This window comes from Galeopterus variegatus, unplaced genomic scaffold (genome assembly GCF_000696425.1).
Source record: "Galeopterus variegatus unplaced genomic scaffold, G_variegatus-3.0.2 Scaffold1342, whole genome shotgun sequence".
Lineage (NCBI taxonomy): Eukaryota > Metazoa > Chordata > Mammalia > Dermoptera > Cynocephalidae > Galeopterus > Galeopterus variegatus.
In genome coordinates, this window is record NW_007727453.1 from 171,539 (window position 1) to 191,407 (window position 19,869).

The window sequence follows — 19,869 nt, forward strand, 5'->3', positions numbered from 1 at the left end:
TGTAGTCAGCTCTTACTAATTTTCTTTTTTTTTTTTTTTTTTTTTTTTTTCCTTTTTGTCTTTTTTCATGACCGGCAACGGATCGCAACCCTCAGTGTCGCGCCCGTACCGGACCGGGACTGGCAACGGGATCGCAACCCTCGGTGTTGCGCCCGGTCTGTATGTGGGATCCGAACCCTCGGCGGGAGCGCTTCCACGCTCCCAAGCGGCGCACTGTAGCAGTGCGCCACTGGGCCGGCCCTTAAAATTGACTTAGATTAAGAATATAGGGTAACCAAAAGTAATTTCTTGCATTTTCTTGTTTCAGGATCATTCCTATATTTACTACATATAAAAATTGGTTATAGTTGGAACTTCTTGGACTGGTTATTGTACTAGACTTTGCTAGTATTCACTCTTTCAGCATTTTTGTTGAATACATATTATATATGGGTTGGGCAACCATGATCATGGTCCCTGGCTTCAAAAAGCTTATAGTCTGTGGAGGAAGGTAGATAATTGAATTAAATTGTGATTTATATCTTTTACCTCTGAGATGCATACAATACAATGGAAGGTTATTTGTGAGTTTAAACAGAAGCATTTCAACAGAGGAGTTCTTCTAAAAGGATTTTAAAATAATCGCTCACTGAAAAAATTAAGTCATTGTAATGGTTGAAGAATAATTTCTTGGAGCGTGATGTTTGCTGACTGCATTATATACTGGGCTGGATGACTGGTTGATTGTAACTGTTATTGGTCTTTTATCTTCTGGTGGCTATTTTAAAGGGTTGAATTGCAGTTGTGGAAATGTGTGTGTTATATATAACTAAGGAAATATATATTTTATATGTTACACTGGAGAATGTAGTAAAACCCACAATTGGTTATAGGTTCCAACCATAGTCAATTTTTATATGTAGTGAATATAGTAATGATCCTTAATTCATATCAGCAGTGCTTCTCAGCTGGGTGTAGCGCTTTTTCCCCCTCCAGTCCTCTTTTCAAGATGGGCCCGTGAGCGTGGATGCTAAATTTTCTGAAGTGACCGAGACAGTCCCACCACATGGAAACTTATGACTGTGCCTGAATACCCACAGCGCCCTTTTGAGAAACACTGAACACAAAAAGAATATATTTAGAAGATTATTTTTTAGTTGTTATGCTCTTTTCATATTAAGATACTAAACTCCAGAAATGTAGTTAATCTGGAATAGGTCCAGGTAAATGATATTCATCCATACAAGTATGTAAATATAATTTATATTGAGCATGAGAGGTCAAGAAACTTCCTACTTTCTTAGCAGAAATTACGAACAATAACTTAAACAATTATTAAAACAATTTGCTTTTACTAGGTTAAAAAGGGTAGCAAATTCAGCATACCTAATTTTCCTGATTAAAGCAAAAAGATTTGGCCTTTTGATATAACTGACATTCTGTACTTCTATGAAAGTATCTATATGCAAGGACCTAGGTTTAGATGTTATAGGGGATATAAAATACAGGAGATTCTAATAGGATGGAAATTAATAAGATAAGATTTAAATGTCATTTCAAGATGACAGTTGAAGAGATGTCCAAAAGCAGTGTATCATTAACAAGTTAGTTTTGCTTTATTTTTAATTGTCTTTTTTTGAATTGAAAATGTAGTACATTGAAGTGGTTAAGAAAAAAAAAAAATTAAAGAGTGCACAATGAAAACTTGATCTTCTTCCGACCCCAGATCTTTGGTCTTCTTCCACCAAGACAATCCCCTAATAGTTTCCAGAAGAGTTTGCTCTTTTTAAAAAATTAAAGATAACTACATTGCATCTTTTTTTTCCACCTAAAATATGTATCTTTGAGATCTTTTCATAGCTGCTCAGGTAACCTATGGCTTTCTGTTTCACAACTGTACAATGATTTTGGTCTATGCCTGTGTCTAATTAATCAGTTAATTGTTGTTGGATATTTAGGGGAATAAGTTAATTTTATGTAAAGTAATTTTGATAAAGAGTTCTGTATAGGTAGTAAGCACTTCAGGCTGTGTTGTATCAGAGAAGGTAGGATTTGAGCTAGACATCATTATCTTTATTAACCATCGTTAGTGCCTTAATGGTACAAGAAATAAAAACCAAATTAAAACTGTTAGGAGAGCTACTGAGTATTTGAATTATGCATTTAAAACATTTGTTTGTATATTTTTTGTCTCACCAGTTTGATACAAGTTGATTCTTTTATTGGCACGTTTTGCTTAGCTTTAATTATAGTGGCAAAATCTTTGAAAGTGTCTAAGCATTTTTCTTAAAAAAAAAAAAATTGACGTTTTTCTTTTGACTGTTCGAGCCTATCTTAAGTTAATTTGTAGGACACTTCAAATATGAAGAAAAGATGGCTTGCTTGTTAATTTGTTATAATTACTTTAGGTATTGAGGGAGTAATGACTCATTTAAACTTTAAAGTTTAGATAATGCTCATGGGAAATAATTTTTTAAATGTTCATAATTAGTATCATTGCATGCTGGAGATATTAAAATCCACTTTCCAGAATATGCTTTTATCAGTTTTAGCAAAGGGGAAACTTTACTAAGCTTTGCTTGCCCCCCACTTCATGATACTTTTTGGTCCTGCATTTCAATGAGGAAAGAAGATGTATTCTGCAGTTGCCCACCACATTTTATAACCTGCAAAACAGGATTTTTGAAAACATAGTTTAACTATGAAACTACTGCAGCACTTATTTTCCTTGAGATTCTCCTAAAGATGAAATATTACATTATCTTTCCCAACTTCCACAGATAAATCCTGTTTACAAAATTAACCAATGTGTGAGTATTCTCTTATATTTATAAAATATAAAGTTTGCTTTCATTAGTGTGTTTGTAACATACCATGCAACTTTTAACTATGTATTGTTTTCCTGGAGAGCCTCTTGATTCATTGTGGGTTTTTTTTTTCAGTTGTTTTCCCCCTCATTGAGAGTTGCACAGTACATCACAGAAGAAAAACATTACTTCCTCCCCCTTAACTTTACTTAAAAAAAAAAAGGTCTCTAAGTACATATATTTAGCAAAGAAGACTTGTTAAAACCTAGTTACATATATCTTTTTATAATTTATTTTAATCAGATATTTAAATTCCTTTTATGTGGGAATACTAAGGGAGCTCTGGAGTTATGGAGTGGATCTTTACACTCAAAGAGCTTACAGAATCTAGGCCATATATTAAAGGTAAAGCAACAGCATTAGATAGTAAAGTGTCTAGTGGTAAATTCAATAAGTTGAGTATTGATTAAGAGAAGTAGAGCATTTTGAAATTACTTAAACAAAAAGTCAGCAGGAAAGGAAGACACTATTTACCTGGGTCTTGAAGAGATTTGGACAACCAAAGAGAAGTGGAAGGGATGAGGATAAAAGCTCAGAGAAATGGAAAACTGGCATTTGGAGAAAAATGTTGGGGTGGAATGAAAAATGGTATAGAAAAGGTAGGTTAGAACCAGACTAAGGATTTAGGATGCCAAACTAAGGAGTTTTGATTAACCTTGTAAGCATAGATGATAAATGGTTACATTATCTAAAGACTTACCTTTCCAAGTATAAGGCATGAAAATAAAAAATTCAGAATTTTACAACCTTTGGTTTTTCCTGAAGGAGTTATTTTCCTGGTAGTTATTGCCGTGTAGCAAACTACCAGAAAAGTTAGTGGCTTTAAAAGAACCACCATTTTTATTATTGTTCACAAATCTGTGGGTCTACTTGTGGTTTTCTAGTCAGCTGGCAGGTTGTCTGGGGCTGAATGGCCCCAGATGGTCTCACTGATATTTCTAGTGGTTGTCAGGTGAGTTAGTCTAGAGGCCTCAGTTCGTCTGGCTCATCTCTCTATTCTTACCCTTATCCTCTAGTAAGGTAGCCTGGACTTCTTTATATCTACTTGTGGTTTTCTAGTCAGCTGGCAGGTTGTCTGGGGCTGAATGGCCCCAGATGGTCTCACTGATATTTCTAGTGGTTGTTAGGTGAGTTAGTCTAGAGGCCTCAGTTGGTCTGGCTCATCTCTCTATTCTTACCCTTATCCTCTAGTAAGGTAGCCTGGACTTCTTTATATGACAGCAAGAGAGAGTAAAAGTCCTTTTGCCCAGGTGCTTCACTTTGCAAGCCTCTCCTTGTGTCATGTTTGCTAATGTCCCATTGGTTGCTGTAAGTTAAGCGGTTAAAACCAGCCTCTTAAGGGGAAGGGACCACACAATGAGGCTGTGAGATGTGATTCTTTAGGGGGCATTTCTTTAACAGTCTAACACATATCCCATTTCCCTTTATTACCCCACTGCAATTTTAGGCACATTTATAGGCCAAATTTTCCCCTCTTTTGCACTACCTCTGTTTGCTTTCTTGTCACCCATCTTCTATAGTCAAAGAACATCTGACTGCCTCTTTTCTTTTAGGCTGGCAAAAGACATTCCAATTCCTGCTTTCTAATCTCGGTCTCTAAATAGAAGGTGTACTATCTCATCGCTGTGACTTTGGAAAATTTGTGGATTTACCTATTTATTTACCATGGTTTGTATTAAACCTGGTCTGAATTCGGTGTTTTGTATCATTTCTACCTTACAGAGCCTAGTAATGGCATTCTAGTTCTTGTCCTAGTCTTAGGACTTCTTTTTTCTTAACCGATGAACTTGCTTTTAACTTCTTTTCTGTTTGTGAAATTTCTCTAAGTTCTGCCTTTGTCTTTCTACCTCAGTGTCAGTCCAGTACTTGTAACAATGTTTCTCAAATTTCAGTTTTCAGAAACCCAAGAGAGTGAGTCTGTAGATTTTAGTCAGTTTTAAATCTCAGCTCATAAGATGTAACTTTTTTTTTTACTTGCCTCTTAATTGTCACACTGAAAATAAAATTATCACAAAACAATACTTACCCTTACTATGTACAATGCATTCTGTTTTCACTTTTATTTTATTTTTTTTTTATTTTTATTTTTTCCTTTTTGTCTTTTTTACTGACCAGTAACGGGATCACAACCCTCGGTGTCGCGCCCGTACCGGGGACCGGCAACGGGATCGCAACCCTCAGTGTTGCGCCTGCACCATGCTCAGCCAGTGAGCGGGAACCGGTCTCCACATGGGATCTGAACTCTCGGCGGGAGCACCGCTGCGCTCCCAAGCGGCGCACTCTCCAGTGCGCCACCAGGCCGGCCCCTGTTTTCACTTTTAAACAAGTGAATGTTTAAAATATTGTGCTTGATCTGATGATCCATTATTAGGTCATAACCGACGGTTGGGAAAATAGTTTTAGGAAATTGCTGGACTTTAACTCAGTAGAAATACAAAGGTGGGCTACCTTTAAACTGGCCTTTTAGTCTAGTTTACCCAGAACATTCTTATATTTTATTTAGGAGTACCATCAAAATTAAAATACAGCTTTAAAATTTCTTACACTGAATGCAAGAAATCCAACATTATGTCCACAGAACCCAATTTGAGAAATACTGGTGCACAGGATAAAATCTAAATTTAAGTGTGAACCCAGTGCTCTCCCTTCTCTATTGTTTACTTTTTTCAGCCTTACCTTTCACTCTTGTTCTACAGGAGGTTTCTGCTCCATCTAAATTGGTCTATTTTTCTCAAGTTATACCTGTTCATATTACTGCCTTTGTGACTTTGCTTAGACAAGTTTGCAGTGTTACATAGAGGAAAGCCAAATGACTTTGAGATCAAATATGAGCTCCCTTAAATCTGGGAAAGATATTTAGCTCTCTAAGTCATGCTTTCTTTGTCTGAAAAAATAAGGCTGGGGTAAGGGGATGATAATACTTATGCATGTTGAGTAGTTGAGGAGACAGTGATGAAAGCACCTGGCAGAGTGTCTGTCACAAAGAAGACATTATAAACAACTGGTTTTAGGGTCATTCTCTTCAGTTCTACTTGTACCTTAATGCCCAACATGTTCACATATTTTTCAAGTACACCTTTTCTGGTCTGCACATGCCCCTAGAGTTCTGACTTCTGTCAGAGACTTATGTCATGTTGCTTGTATATCATGGATTTTCCATTGTGATTTAATTTAACTTTAATGGTTTTCAGTCTATTTAAAAGTTGTTTTTCAAACTTTATCAGTTTTTGGTTAGGAAAATATGCATGGGTCATGTGTGTGTGTGTGCGTGTGTGTGTGCACGCGCACGCATTTGTTGCCTTATTTCTCTATTGTCTGATACTCATCTAGTTTAACTTGTTATCTCTTTGTGCTCTGTGTCTCCAAGTAGATTTTTGTTTCCCTCATTGCACCTATAATACTTCGATTATAGTAACTTTTCAGTAAGTATTTGTTTGAGGTTATCCCCCAGAGTTTTATTAGCCCTTAAATATTAACACTTTGAATTTTGGTTTGCCCAAGGTCCCAGAGTGAGGATGTAGTTAGAATCCAGGTTCAAAATTCAGTATATTTTGCTTCCTGTTTCTCCAGTGTTCTGTTGTTGTTAAAAAATCACTTAACTCTTCCTGAGCCTTATCACAACAGCTTTAAGGCAAATATTATTATTACTTCCAGTCTATATGTGAGGACAGAGACAAAAAAACAAGCCTGAAGTCCCACAGGAAGTGACTGAGTTGAAAAATCAAACCATAGTTCAAAATCTATACTTTTAGTTACTGTGTAATTCTACCTTCTCTATCCTCATTCCCAGCCTCTCGAATTCTAGGTTTAAAATTTTGGGCAAAAAAAAGGTTTCAATTGTAAAGCCAATAATCTTTTCCTGGCACACACATCATCTAATACCCACATAACTTCCCCATCACAGACACAAAAGCATCTTTTATAAATTATTATAAAATCTAATCTTGTACGCTCTAACACGTAGGCTTCAAACAAGTTGATAAATCAGTAATTTAATGTTATTTTTCAAAGTGATAATAATAATTTGGGCCGGCCCGGTGGCGCACTGGAGAGTGTGCCGCTTGGGAGCGTGGCGGCGCTCCCGCTGAGGGTTCGGATCCCATGTGGAGACCGGTTCCCGCTCACTGGCTGAGCGCGGTGCGGGCGCAACACTGAGGGTTGCGATCCTGTTGCCAGTCCCCGGTACGGGCGCGACACCGAGGGTTGCGATCCCATTACCGGTCAGTAAAAAAAGACAAAAAGGAAAAAAAAAAAGTGATAATAATAATTTGAAAATAGTGGAATTATTGTTTTGAAATTATGTTAGATCATTATCATAAACAAAACATCCAAGGTGTTTTCAAAGTAGTCTAAGTGTAAATGAAAATGCTACTTTATATTACAGTAATCATTCTGAGTAACTGCCTTTGATTAATCCTAACAACAACAAAAGGTCTCCATTTAAAGGATAAAGAAACAAGAACATAATCTCCATTTCAGGGATAAAGAAACAAAGGAAAGCTATAAGTGGCATGCCATGGATCACAATAAACAATTTTGAGAGAATTAAAGCCAGTGTCCTCAGAATCCAAGATTTCAATTCACAGTATCTAATGGGCTGTCAAGCGAAGTACACATGAAAGACAGAATCCAGGCTGTAGAATATTTTTGTCAAAAAACCCCCAAGGTCTATAAAAGATAATTTTTGAGGGGAAAAAAAAAATCCCACACCACAAATATTTTCATTCAATGTAAGTAAATCCTCAAAGTTCTTTTGGCGAATATTTTTGTCAAAAAACCCCCAAGGTCTATAAAAGATAATTTTTGAGGGGAAAAAAAAATCCCACACCACAAATATTTTCATTCAATGTAAGTAAATCCTCAAAGTTCTTTTGGTGTTGAAAATAATTCCTTCTTAGGCAGCATTTGCTACAACAGATCATCTTTTTAGAAATATTTTATAAATAGGTCACAATATTAAACACACTAAGTCTGATTTATTTCTTGCCAACATATTCACCTGCACATATTGGGGTTAATTCTTAATTACTAAAGAAGCAGTAGTTAGGACACAAGCATTTAGAATGTTTCCTGTAAAGTATCTTCATGCTGATGATGAACTTCATGATCAATTTCTTTGAGAATATAAATTTTATTCACAAGGTTATTTTATGTAAAGTGCAATATCTTATTTTAGGCAAAGTTTTTAAAAAAATTTTCTTAATTGAGATTCAAAACAGTTACACAAATGTGGATAAGTATCACTCTTTTAGTAAGTTTTTAATTAAATTTTGTTTTATTCTTTTGAAATAATATAATCTTGTAGAAGTTTTGTTTAGAAAGCTGAAAATATAAATTAGCATTTTTTCAGAATATAAATTGACAAGAATGTTAATCCTTTTTAATTAAATGTAAAACGATGTTTCCAGTTTTTTATGTTGATTGAGATCTATAATTTTGCAATTAGGAAAAGAGATCAAGAATACATGCACACGCTTACTCAGAAAAATATAAAATGTAAACTATTTATTTTGAGTAAATAAAAGTTCTAAATGCCCAGTTTTGATGATAATGGCTCATATTTTTAAAAAGTAGCAACATTGTTTCTATTTACAGGAAATAATTTTTTCAGTATTACAAATAACTGCGTCAGTGAATTCTGGTAACTCAAATTAATGCAGGACTTTAATATGACAGCTATTTGATATCTCTGTAAAACTGTTTGGGATGAGGATCAAGCCAATTATTAATTACTGCTTTTAAATTTAGATTACCTCTTTCTAAATAAAAAATATGTATCTAGGAGTTATGAATCTAATAAATAACAACACCTCGTATGCAAATCCCCTTCCCCACTACCTAACTGAGGCTTAATCCCCACTGTAACTGTTGAGGATGGGAAATCATTGAAAGACGGGGCCTGAAGAGGTGATTAGATTGTAGGACCATGCCATAGTGAATGGATTAATATAATGGTGGTCAGGGACATGGTTCTGAAAGCTTTAAAAGGAGAGCACACTAGGAGCAGTCTCTCTCTACTTCACCATTTTCACAATGTGATACCCTACCATCACTGTTGCCACCACCAAGACCTTCACCAGCTGTGTTCCCTGGACTTTGGACTTGCCAGCTTCAGAAACTGAAAGCAATAATTTTTGTTTTCTTTATACAATACCCAGTTCCATGTATTTTGTTATAAGCAACAGAAACAGACAAATACAGTCAGGAGTCAGTAAGGACACCAAATGTTCCATATGAATACATTTTCCAGATATTTGAAAATTCCTTTTTTAAAGCATTGCTTAGTTTAAACCATTTAACCATATGTTTCAGTCTTCCTAAACAAATGTCTAATAAAATTTAACATTTTCTGATTACTCAGGGTCATATTGAGCAACTATTATACAGGAATGATGAGATCCTTGGAGGAAAATTAGATAATCTGAGACATTTAAATAGACTAAACAGTTCTTGATCTCACAGGTCTTCACACTAAATAATGCACTGTTAGTAAAGCATCCAGTAGTGCTTGTTATGAACATTAACTCTCTTTCTCTTCAATTTGCTTGGTCTTGCCTCTAACTCCAAGCTTCACTCCATTTGCAAATTGTGGAAATTAGGTAAATTTCTTAACTTGTATGTAAACTAACATTTTGGATAATGGGAATCTGATTGAAAGTGAGACAGAATTCAGCCAAAGGTAAAGCAGAAGCTTTAAGAAGAGCCATTTATTTCGGTTCAGCCTTTATAGATTTAAAAAAAAAAAAAGGATTATACTCTGGATAATCACATTTGCTTTAATTTTGAATGGCAGTTAAGTGCCATTTTCTCAATCAGCCAAAAATTCCTACACAATCTTAGTTCAAATTATTTCCTCGACTGCATAAAAACCAAAATATATTTGACAAACAGGTTCTCCTAAATCTCATAATCTCATGAGTATTACAGAAAAACTAAATATACAAACAGCAGGGTTGGCGTTAAAACGAAGAAGATTCAACAGTCAGTTTTACTTTAAGTGAAAAAAAAAATTGTACTGGAGAAAAAAATAAAAAACTTCAGGACTGCCCTCAGAAGTTTAACTTTTGCAAATTTCTCAATGAATGCCAGCTAACTATTTCTTTGCAAACGGTGCAGCGTCTGACACAAGTTAAGCACTGAGTAATTGCTAATGGAATAAACAAGTGTCTTTTCCTGCTTCCTCAGTTCACTTCCTATTTTAAGAGAAAAATAATATTTTTACTATTAAAATAGTTTTTCTACTAATAGAATAAAACAACAGTACAACCCACTTCAGGAAGAGTCAAGTGATTTTTTAACAACAACAGAACACTGGAGAAACAGGAAGCAAAATATACTGAATTTTGAACCTGGATTCTAACTACATCCTCACTCTGGGACCTTGGGCAAACCAAAATTCAAAGTGTTAATATTTAAGGGCTAATAAAACTCTGGGGGATAACCTCAAACAAATACTTACTGAAAAGTTACTATAATCGAAGTATTATAGGTGCAATGAGGGAAACAAAAATCTACTTGGAGACACAGAGCACAAAGAGATAACAAGTTAAACTAGATGAGTATCAGACAATAGAGAAATAAGGCAACAAATGCGTGCGCGTGCACACACACACGCACACACACATACACATGACCCATGCATATTTTCCTAAACAAAAACTGAACATTAAGGCATAATGTTCACAGTGCACTTTGCATATTATGGTGCTGGAAATACAGGGTAAATGTTAGCTATTAATACATTTAGGATGGGTAGGTACAAATTTTCCTTCATAAAAAAATATTAACTTTTAAATTTTTCGTATTTTATTTAGTCTGTACCAAAAATGTTATAATTTCATCAGTATAAAAATTGAGATAGTTTACGTTCCTTTTTTATACCTCTTCAAAATCTGATATGTATTTTATGATGTAAGCTCATTGTAATTCTCAATTGTAATGAAAGACATTGGCCTGCACCCTTCCACTGTCTGGCACATCTACTTGTAGACAAGTGTTGTGAATGTCTGCTGCCCTCCAAGTTCTATATTCTGTCGTTATAGATTCAGATCAAGATATACCACTAGCAGAATTTATTCATTATCAAACATTAAACTGTGAGACAAGCATTATGTCTGGTACTAAATAAAGAGCAACAAAAATGGCTGTCATGGGAAGTTCAATTCAACCATTCATGTATTTTCAGATATTAACATAGGTAACAGTGAGTGGACAATTCTCTTTTTCTTCATAGCACTTAATGCAATTACTAATTTTGTGTATTTTCTTATTTATACTGCGTCTGTGTGTGTGCACCTGTTTCTCCTATGACACTCCATGAAGAAGGAACTACATCTACCTTGTTTGCCATTATATCCCTGGGCCTTAGTAGGATGTGTTACACATAGTAGATGGTGAATTATCTGTTAAATGAATGACTATGGCCATGCATTGATTATCATTGTCAACCAGTTTGGCATTTCATTATTCAGTGTTTTACAATTAGTCAAAACACATTCTGCATTTTCTCAATTAAAGCAGTGAACAGCTGTTTTCTCTTCAAAACAGTTTCTAGTAGTCTACTCATTATTAAAAAGTAATTGGGAAATTCCCCACTAGTCAGAATCACATTTATCCTGTCAGACTTAATAAAAAAAGAAAACACCACATATCCACCTTGAAGCCAAGAATAATGAATATTGTTTCCCACAACACAGTCAGTAGTGGCATGGTTCTTAAGAGCTCTGGAGACTTCAGAAGCTCCTTTGGCAAACCATTGTAAGTTAAACAACAGAAATACTGTAGTAGCCATGATACAGGAAAACCTGAAACTCATAAATGTCCGGAGTTTTTAGAAAAGCAAAATGAAATTGCATGTAATGACTAAATGTTAAACCTATTACAAAAAACAAAACAAAAAAAACCCCAAACTTAACTCATTTTAAGTGATATGAATATTATTGTATTATATTCAGAAGCTCCTTTGGCAAACCATTGTAAGTTAAACAACAGAAATACTGTAGTAGCCATGATACAGGAAAACCTGAAACTCATAAATGTCCGGAGTTTTTAGAAAAGCAAAATGAAATTGCATGTAATGACTAAATGTTAAACCTATTACAAAAAACAAAACAAAAAAAACCCCAAACTTAACTCATTTTAAGTGATATGAATATTATTGTATTATAAAGTACTTTTGCTAGTCTTGAGATGTAGAAATAATTTTTTTTTTTTTTTTTTTTGGTAGCTGGCAAGTACAAGAATTCCAAGTCCTTAACCTTGGTCTTAAAATACCATGCTCTAACCAACTGAGCTAACTGGCCAGTCCTGTGGAAGTAATTTTATGTAGGGTGAAAACCTGGAAGAACGTAAGAATCAAGAGTGAGAGCAGCTCTTACCCTTCTATTCTGTATACAATAAAATGGCACTTTAATAATATTGGTATTTCCCAAACTAATTAGTAGTCAGTTTTCTAATTTTACAACAAAAACCCTGCAAACCTAATCAAGTCTTTCCTGTTTTGTAAACCACTGATTACACAAGAATTTCATATCATTGAAACATTTATCTATTGTGTATAAATCAATTTTTTAAAAACTGAATCATATTTAAAATGCTCTAAAGAAAAATTACGTTTCCCTTTTCTTTTTAGATGAGCAGTTCAAAAGTGAGGTAAATTCAGCCTCTTCATTTTTTTTTTTTTTTTAATGGTCATGTTGGTAACTACTGGCGTCACGGCCTTGGAAAGTAAGGTCCTGGTTCTGATCTTCCTGGTACTTTTTCTTTTTCTTCTTTAGCTCCTCTTCCTAGAGGGCATTCACATTATTAGTAATCTGCAAGTTTGTCTCTTTCTTTGGGGTGGCAACTGCAAAATCTGCTAGCTCTGTGGTACCATCAGTCACTTCATACGTCTTGGGGTCTTTCTTTTTGTTTTTCTTCTTTGAAGGTTTTTCAACGGTTTTTTTAGTGCTGGTTTCTGTTACTTCTTCAGAAACCTCAGAGCGCTTGGGTTGTAAACTAGTGATGTTTAGTTTTTCCTGAATGCAGAATATACTCCAGCAGCATCTGAATCCAAAAGAAATACTAGTTCATCACCCATGTTTATCTCCAGGGTTTGCCACTGCTTAGCTGACATGTGCTCAGATTTAGGGATGAAGATGTTAAAACACCCATGTACTACACAGTCAATGTGGCTAGAGATACTTTATTAACACCACCCAAAAGGTTTTTTCCTGGTTCAGGGCAGAAAATAACAAAATCTGCTTCATTGTTAAGGTAAATGTATCCTCGACTATCACAAGTATCTCCAAGTTCACCTGCAACTTTGATGTTATCATGTGTAATGAGTACACCTACAAGGCTCTCGGAGTAGTGCAGAAGCTTCACATGGAACTGCTCTCGATGCTGGTGTGTTTCCTGTTAAAGTAGCAGGCCAACAACACACAATGTGGCCCAGCCACCTGGCAGGAGTAGTGGCTGTTCACCAGCACAGAGCAGCAGCATAGGTCAGCAGAACAGGTAAGGCAGGATGGTCCTACCATGGGCCCCTCAGAGGCCACCTTTGGTCACAGTGCCTCTAAGCAACCTGCAGTCATGTAGTGTTAATAAAATACATCTTGGGGTTAGTAAAGTGCAGTTTAGTTTCTTATCTAAATAGTGGTTTTCAGATTTTCACACACACTCTCAAAAAGTAGGGGAACTCCCACCCCCCCCCAAAGTCTCACCTGGTACCTTGATGTATAAAATAGAAAGGTTACCTTTGCAGAACAATTTGACAAGTACTAATCTAGAATGTAACAGTACTATTGGCAGAGGTTGCGAAGGAAGTTCATGCATAGTTCCCTTCTGACATTATTTTCTTCCTAAACAGGCTTTTTTTCTCATGTTTCCTCATTCTACTGCTTCCTTCTCTCTATTCTCCCAAAGATAATGAATGTTCTTGTCTTAGAGACATAATAAAGCTATTATTGAAGACTTTCATACTTTAATTTTTAAAGACTTTTAATTGTGCTGCTTATTCTTGTCTTACTAATGCACGTTAAATTCATTTTTTGGTAAGATTTTAAATGAATTCTATTTCTCTGGAAGCATGGCACTGATGTGTATATAGTATGAATAGAGAAATTGTACTTTATCATAGGAATAGTAAATATTAATAATAGTGAAACACATACACAGTTCCATAAATATACTCATTGCTAATGTTCAATTCTTTTTGAAAATTTCTTGAGAAGACCTAGTTTATCTTATACATTTCCCTAACTTATTCTTCTCAAATTTTCTCTGGATCTTTCATTTCCTTCCTTGGGTGGCTCTTCCCTTTCCAAAGTAGGTCTTTTCGTCTATGCATTTGATCCCCAACCCCTCAGAGAACCTTTCCATTTTCTTGTGTCTTTGTCACTTTTTGTCACTTGTGTCCTTTAGCCTGTAGACATGTACATGTCATTCTCATCTTTTTGCCTCATTGATCATCTACTTTCAGATTTTGCCTCTTCCTGACTCCTTTTCTCCACATGTGAAACTTATCATGCTAAAAAAAAAAAAAAAGGTTTTCTTTAACTTATTTTGTTTCCTAATCTTTATTGCTAGTCTTCTTAGAAAGGTACCACCATATTTATTGCCTTCATTTCTTTACCTTCCATTGCAGTTTGGAGTCTGCCCCTCACCAAATCAAAGAAAATGTTCTTTTAAAGGTCACTCGTTTGGCATATTTGTAGTACTTATTTATTAATTGTAGACCTGAGTAGCAATCCAGCAGCCCAAAGACTATTTCATGTGCCTACACATTGTTTTCAAGAAAATTTAATTGTCAGCATTTTAAAAATGATAAACTTTCATGTTCAAATGAGGATTTTTGGCTTCTCTTGGAAAATCAAAAGATCTAGCAACATTGGACTTACACATGGCTCTTAGCTGAATTGGCTGTCTGCTCAGCCCCTGTTGGCACTTTAAAATGTTTGTGACCCCATGTAAGCTTATCTCCTTTCAATTTATTTATGCTTCTCTCCTGGTTCTACCTTTGTGACTGCTCCTTAGTTGTCTTCACCCAGTGTTCCTTTCAGCTGCTGGAGGTATACAGTAAATGGTAGCTATTATTACTATATTAAAGAGGACGAGATCCAAAATTTTGTAATTTTTTTGTGGCTTTTCCCTGTAGCAGAGAAAAATTATTATCTTTTCCTCACCCATCACTAGGTTCATGGCTGAGGCACCTATGACAACATATAGATTAACAAGAGAAAAGCTTATAAATTTATTTCATGTAAGTTTTACATGACATAGGGGGCCTTTAGAAGTGAAAACTCAAAGAAACAGTGAAACCTGTGTGTTAGTATGCTTAGGTTTGATGAAGAGTGGACCATAGTGAGGAAGTATGATGGGACAAAGAGGGTAGGATCCAGTGGTGGTGATAAACTGGAGGGAATGTAGCAGATTTTTCAAAATCTGAAGAATTTGTTCAGATTCTTCTGTTTCTCTGTGTCTTCAGAAATAAGGGTGCTCCTCTGCTCTGGGCATAGGGAGGGCACCTCTGGAATGAGGGTCTTATGACCTACTTTAGTAGAAGGTCAGAGAATTCTTTTATGGCCTGTTTCAGGGGAGAAGGGTGAGAGGTCAGAGAGACCTTCCTGCTCCTGCTGTTTTCTCAAATGCCAATGTGCCATATTTTGAGGTAGCGTGTCCTGAACTCCATCACTCTCAATGTTCTCTTCTTCCTTTCACTTTTCATTAGCAACCCTCATTTGTTTCCCCCCACCTCATCATCATGTGAGGCAGAACTCTCTCTCATCCTAGAAAGTGGTTCAGGATGGCCAGGTTGATAATCCTTGCTTTACGTACTCATCTTCAGCAATCACACTCTAACAGCATCTTCTGTCACTCACCCAGGAGAAGATTTCCAGTTGTTCATTCTTTTTAGACTTAGCTTTTGGCTCCCATTTTCAACCACCTGTAAAACTCTTCCTCGTGGATGTTCAGTAGGTACTTCTAATTAAATATGTTTGAAATGGAACTTATCTACTCTCCTTTTCCCTCCCCCACTCCCTACCAAAAAGAAAGCCCGTTGGTATTGGTAGCATCTTCTCTGCCCCCCTCCAACTTAAGTTTTGAAATCTTGAGTCATTTTTAGCTCTTCCTTCTCACACCTCCACGGGCCAGTCACCAAGCTTTGGCAGTTTCATTCCTGTACTGTCTTTTCTCACCCCCCCCACCACCACCACCACCATTGGAGCTCCTTAAAAGCAGGAAACATGCATGCCTATTTTACTGAATTGTAATAAAATCTTATTGAATGATTGTCTCTTTTCTCCTTTAATAAGTGGTTTTAGTTGAGGGAAGGGTGACTTTTGTGCCTTTAAGAAGCCATTACTTACTGAAAATTATACTTCCTTTGACCATTTTTTTTTTTAGATTTAGAAATATTTATTTATCTATTTGCTGAAACATAGTTGATTGTACATATCTGTGCGGTAAAGAGTTGAATATCAACACCTTGACCATTCTTGTTTCATCTCAGTTCTGACATTGGGTATCATATTCAGGGTAAGGATTCAGTTTGACCAAGTATGTATAGTTCTTATAAAGCAAACATGAGTGCATGATAAATAATAGTACTCCTCATAGTTTACATCTATTAAATGCCGTCTGCAGCATGTGTGCATGGGGGGGGCAGGGAGGGAGAGAAAGAATTAACTCATTTAATCCTCAACAACCTCCTGAAATAGGTAGTTATTATTCCTATTGAAATGTGAGACTGCTGAGGCACAGAGAGATAAAATACACGAATTTGCCCAAGTTAAGTAACTAGGATTTGACTTTTAAAAAACAAGCAAGAAAAGCAAAACCCAAAGTAAGTAAAACAGAATTTTTTCTTTCTTTTTTAGGGTGATTGTGTAGGTGTTGTGTTGATTGTTGAAATTTGTTTTAGGGTAATAAAGGAATTTGCAATAGTAATCTTTAATCATTTGAAACTAAACTTCAGGAAAGTAGAAAGGTAAAATGTAAGCACTTTACTATTGTAATGGAGTTTGAGTAATAGCCTTATTTAAGAATTTGTTAATTAGGGTTCTTTGTTTAGTAGTACAGTACTCCCCCATATCCTTGGCTTTGCTTTCCATGGTTTTAGTCACCCAAAGTCAACCATGATTGAAAATATTAAACAGAGAATTTCAGGAATAAACAATTCATGAGTTTTAAATTGTGCACCATTCTGAGTAGCATGATGAAATCTCATACTGTTTCCTCTGTCCTGCCTGGGATGTAAATCATGACTTTGTACAGCATATCCAGGCTGTATACACTACCTGACATTAGATACTTAGTAGTCCTCTTGGTTGTCAGATCTACTGTCTTAATGTCACCGTGCTTCTGTTCAAGTAAACCATTATTTAATAATATCCCCAGGGCACAGGAGTAGTGATGTTGGCACATTGTTATAGTTGTTCTATTTTAGTTATTGTTGTTAGTCATCTCTAAATATGAGATCAGTTCTTCATTTTATTAGATTAAGAAAAAACATGTCTACATTTGTAATGGGTTTGGCCTTTTTATGTCATACAATGGAGGACTGAAAATCCACGGGAAAAAGTAGGATCATTGTCTACAGCAGTGGTCTTTAAACTTTTTAATTGGGTACCCCACCAGCAAGCATTTGAATATGGAACCCAAATATAAGTATGTCTAATTATAAGTCATATGTATACATACACACACATATGTACTATTGCAGTTTTTTTTAAGTACTAAGAGTTTATACCTAGCTTTATGTCATACATATTTCTTTTTTTTAAATTTATTTATTATTATTATTATTTTACATTCGAAGATGTTGCAGAGCAGTTGCAGGGGAGGGGGAGAGAGGAAGGGGAATGGAAATAGGGTGAGAGGAGTAGGAAAGAGGGGGGCTTGGTCAAGGCCCAAGGCACCCCCTCATTCTGGGAGAGGGGGGAGTGTCCTGGCAGCGGCTTGGTGGTCATTGCTGGGCTGGTTGCAGATGTCAGGGGGTGTGGCTGAGTATTGCAGTTTATTTAGTATTTCAAGTCTGTTTATTAAATACTAAATTTTTATGTTTTAGACAAATTTAATAGAAGGTTTTTCTTTACTGTACTTCAGTGTACATTCTCTGCTTGAAAACCACTAGCTTATAGTGCAGTGAGTAGAGAAGTTTTGTGAGATATATTATTAAATAACTGCCTGATTCATTTGCTCCATTTCCAAAGTATACTGGAGAAGTACAGCAGTGGCTTATTCAGATTTTTTTCATAATTTTAGTCAAACTTAATATGTGTATTTCCAATTTATTGTTTCTGTCATGCTTTATTCTTTATGAAAATTTCTGAGTGTTGAATGTGCCAGTTATCATATTGTCTTTCAGCTCCAAATCAACTCTTCATTGCTTGATGTACAGTATTGGAGCCTGACCCTTTAAGTATTTCTCCATTGTATGATGTTAAGCTTTGTCAGTAGAGGGTGCTGAAGGAACAATGCAGAAGGAAAGGTTTCTGTTTTTGTTTCTTTTTGCTTGCTAGTGGCGTGGATATGGGAACATCCAGTGGTCCTCTGCCCCAGGCGTGTGCCTGGAATGGACAAACCGTTGACAAGCTCACAACCCCAGCCCCAACTTAGTGACCATGTCAACACAGTTTTCCCTCCATGACACTGCACACCCCATACCTCATGCCTCCCTAATGGAAAGTCAGCTGCCAACACCCCAACTCCCCCTGTACGTTTGCTAAACCAAAGAGGGTGTTCCCCTCGGCTCTCCAAGTGAAGGCACTTCTGGTCCCAATGTCCCAACTTACTTTTATGCTTAACCACCAGCCTCTTACTCCCAGGCAACCCAACAGGGAGAACTTCTTTGCCATCCAGGTGCAGCAGCCACACCTTCTCCAAAAAGGTCCAAATCTTAGCTTTGGGGAGGGTCCCTCTCCTAAGTTTTTTCCTTCCTTGGGTACTTTCACTCAGCCCTAGACATTCTTTAGAGTTCTCTTTACACATTTATAGTTATTTCCTGTTACAGTTAATAATTCTGTATGTGAAACTTTCCCTGTTAAAATTACTGTATGGTTCCTAGTTTTTGATTGGACTCTGTCAGAGGCAGTGGGCTAAAATGAATTACATGAATGCCTGAAATCTGTAGATTAGCACCAGTGTTCTCCATCCTCCCATTCTCCCCATCCCCGGCCACATACATGTCGTATTTGGGTCATCTACTAGTCCATGGAAACTAGCTTTGGTGTTAAAAAATAAAATACCGTGGTTGTAAATGCAGTTATTCCCTTTAGTGGGATTATAATTATGTAGCAGTGGTCCTTAACAGTCATTGATCCCAAAAGTGGTTGTGATGAAAGAATGGAATAATTGAGTGTGTTTTTATAATAATCAGAAAACACCAAATGAGAACTTTTTAATTCTACTGTCATTAGCATATTTGGTAGCTCAACAAATTTCCTTGTGGTTATTTCCTTTTGAATAAGTTAGTAAATGACATTCATGTAAATTATCTTTTAAAATTTTCCCCAAGTAGGAGGTTGGGTTAAAAGATAACACACCCACACTCCCAGAGGATGTGATGCTGGTGAGGCAGGAGGCAGCTGGTGAGAAGAGCTATTGTGACTGATTTATTAATGTTAACTTGTTTAATGGGTTATTTGTAGACATCTATCATATTTGAGTATTCTTGTGGATATTTAAAATCCCTCACTTTGTTAATTTTAAGATTTTAAGATCTTTAATAACATTTACCACATATCTGCAGTTATTTCTATATAGTTGACTAAACTGTTCTATTAATACTATTTTCATTTCCAGGGATTTTTCTCAACTCAGCGGTTACTGAATTCCCAACTTCCACTTCTGGCTTTTGTGCACCGTACTTCCAGCTTTTTCTCTGAAGTTATGATATGTGTATAAAATGGACGATGATCATATATTTCTGGAAATTGAAAGAAGAAAGAATAAAAGTAAATTAACCATCAGATTATCAATTCTATAGCAAAATTTATTAAATTTGCTGTATATTAGTCTTTATATTATTATATTGTATTAA

The 19,869-nt window shown here is 35.9% G+C and overlaps 1 protein-coding gene and 1 pseudogene across 1 annotated transcript in view; one reads left to right on the forward strand and one right to left on the reverse strand.

Annotated features, from left to right (window-relative positions):
* Positions 1-19,869, forward strand: part of ZNF292 (zinc finger protein 292) — an 88,052-nt gene that overhangs the window by 4,772 nt on the left and 63,411 nt on the right. The window lies entirely within an intron of this gene.
* LOC103593412 lies at positions 12,455-13,420 on the reverse strand (annotated as a pseudogene).